A 2,600-nucleotide genomic window follows, 5' to 3' on the forward strand; every position below is an offset into this window, starting at 1 on the left:
AGAAGAAGAAGAAGAAGAAGAAGAAGAAGGAGAAGAAGAAGAAGAAGAAGAAGAAGAAGAAGGAGAAGGAGAAGATGAAGAAGGAGAAGAAGAAGAATTACAACACTATTTTTGACTTTTTATAACAAATGTCATTGGCCTCTAAAAGGGTCTGTCCAGTACAGAATGAGAGGTTTGAGCACTAAAATGCTTTAAAATAAATTAACACATCTTTTTATTCAACAAAGTCATAAAATCCAAAAATAATAAAAAAATAAAATTATTTAGAAAAAAACCCCAACTGTTGTTGCATTTATTGAGTTTTTGTTTCCAACAGATTGACAACACTGGATGATGAAGACTGACTGACTGACAGTGTGAAAACCTCTAACTTTCCTCCTGTTGCTGCTCTAAAATCCTGAAAAGAGCGAACTAAAAGCCTCCTGGGTGAAAACAGACAGACTGCCACCTCACTCCCATCTCTGGGCCATGATATCCTGTCCCTGTGTTAGCCTGCCTTTGTGCGTCCTCTCATTCTCAATGCATGACTTCCCTCCGGTCTCCATGAGATCAACGCGCTGCCCCAACTAAGTTCAATGTCCTTGGATGCCTTAAATGTGTCATTGTTACAGCGGGCAGGTTTAACTTTTGTGCCCCGGAGCAGCCCCATGCCCCCAGGAAGTCCTACTGTGAAGAGGCCAAAGAGCAGAGACTTAAAACCTGAAAATCCTTCACAGTGATGGCATCTAAGCTGTGACATCCCTCCCTTTCTGATTCACCACAGGTCAAAAGCTGATGAAAAGGAGGGAGCCGGGAGGGCACGGGATCAAGGTTTGGCTTCTCCACTGCGGGACCAGACAATGCATCAGGTGGAGGTTGGTGTCAGCTCGGGGCAGAGGAGGAGCTCATCTCCACCAGAACGATGACAAACTCCAGATTGTTTGGAGCAAAACACCGAACTCTGGACACTGGATTCAAAAACATGTTTCTGATGTTCAATCATGGGCGAGTCGCCGGAAAACAAAAGATTCTGAGAAAAAATAAACTTCAAGAGCGCTGACAAAGCTAAATAAGCTAAAAGTTCAAATTTAAACAGCAGCTAAAAACTACAAAATAAAGACTGAACTACAGAAATTAAATTTTCTTTCATAAAAACAACGTGAAGGCTGAGTGATGAAGTCATGTGTCTCGCTTTGTGGTTTTCCTGTCTTTTAACCTCTTGAGCCACATGCAAAACAGCATTTCTCATTTTCTATATCTTTTAACTTCTGTTAAGATCTGTAAGTTGAACCTGGACATGTTTGATATCAGTACAAAGCTAAGAATCTTGGCTAAAGCTATATTTACATCCGTCAAACACAGTTCAACAGTCATTTGAATCAGAAAGTAAAACTGTACAAAACGGGATTGTTGCAAATCTGTAAATACGTTCAAGCAAATCTGTAAAGAAAGAAATTACATTTGTTTTTAAAGCAAGTCAAAGCAGATACCAAAATATGTTGTAAAGTGTGTTGAAAGTTTTTTTTCACTTGATTTTGAGTGAATATGGTCCAACTGAATCAAATATAATTTACTCATTATTTTATATAATATTTATGGTGACAAATAAATGTTAGGATAATTTTTCAAAAGAACAATAACATTAAATAACAAGTGGATTTATGGTTCCCAAGGGTTTTAGCCTACTTCACTATGGTTTTAAATGGGTTAAATTGGGTTAAATACTGTCAAATGCTAAAATTATACAGACGGGAGGTAAAAAAATTATGTTCCATCCTTAATATCTCTAAAAGAAGAGCAGCTGTTTTAATATGTACACTTCTAATAAAATCTCACAAATGTTAGCTTTATTTTGATGCCAAGTTCATTTAAGTAGAGTTTGTAAATGCTGAGATACACTCAATTACATTTCAGCATGGTATTTTGAGCAAAAACATCAAGAAAACCCCTTTGGGCGTATTAAACTGTTTGATGTTGTTAAAGGGCAGTCTGGGGACGTGCATCACCATCAAGTTGAGGTTATGAATGTTATCGTGTTCTGCGTTTATTTATAATTAACACTTGTCCCCACGCAAATAAACAAGAGAGAAAGAAATTTGCTGAAGTTAAAAACTGATTTGTTAAAAGCCAAATTGTTGGTGTTCAGCTAAAGCAGAACACCAGCAGCAGAACAGGAGCAAGAAATTAAAATGTAAGAACATAAAAGCAGAAAAAAAAGTTTTAAAAAATAAATAAAAACAAATACTTGGTAAAGATAAAATCAGAAAAAACTGTTGCTAACATTAGCAAAATGGCATCTTAATGAATTAGAGTTTATGCTAAAGCTAAAATAAACTAAAAAAAACAGCTAAAATTAGCAGAATATATTCTAAAATGAGAAAAATGTAGCGAAAATTAGCTCAACTGTACAAAAAAGCTAAAAAACACATTAGTAGCTAAAATAATCAGAATGGTAGCTAAAAGATAATACAAACAAAACAGTAGCTAAAGCTATGACTAAAATAGCACAAAGTATATAAAAGCAGGAGGGTTGCAAAAACAACAACAGGAAAACAGAGTTACACTGCAAAAAATGTCCATCTTACCAAGTTTTAAAACCTTATATCAGCCAAAAAGTCTTT

General features: G+C 35.7%; 1 protein-coding gene across 1 annotated transcript in view; it reads right to left on the reverse strand.

Annotated features, from left to right (window-relative positions):
* cnpy1 (canopy FGF signaling regulator 1) overlaps window positions 1-2,600 on the reverse strand; it is a gene marked incomplete at its 3' end in the record, with an annotated part of 27,068 nt that overhangs the window by 13,623 nt on the left and 10,845 nt on the right.

Source organism: Austrofundulus limnaeus, unplaced genomic scaffold (assembly GCF_001266775.1).
Source record: "Austrofundulus limnaeus strain Quisiro unplaced genomic scaffold, Austrofundulus_limnaeus-1.0 Scaffold106, whole genome shotgun sequence".
Taxonomy (NCBI): Eukaryota; Metazoa; Chordata; class Actinopteri; order Cyprinodontiformes; family Rivulidae; genus Austrofundulus; species Austrofundulus limnaeus.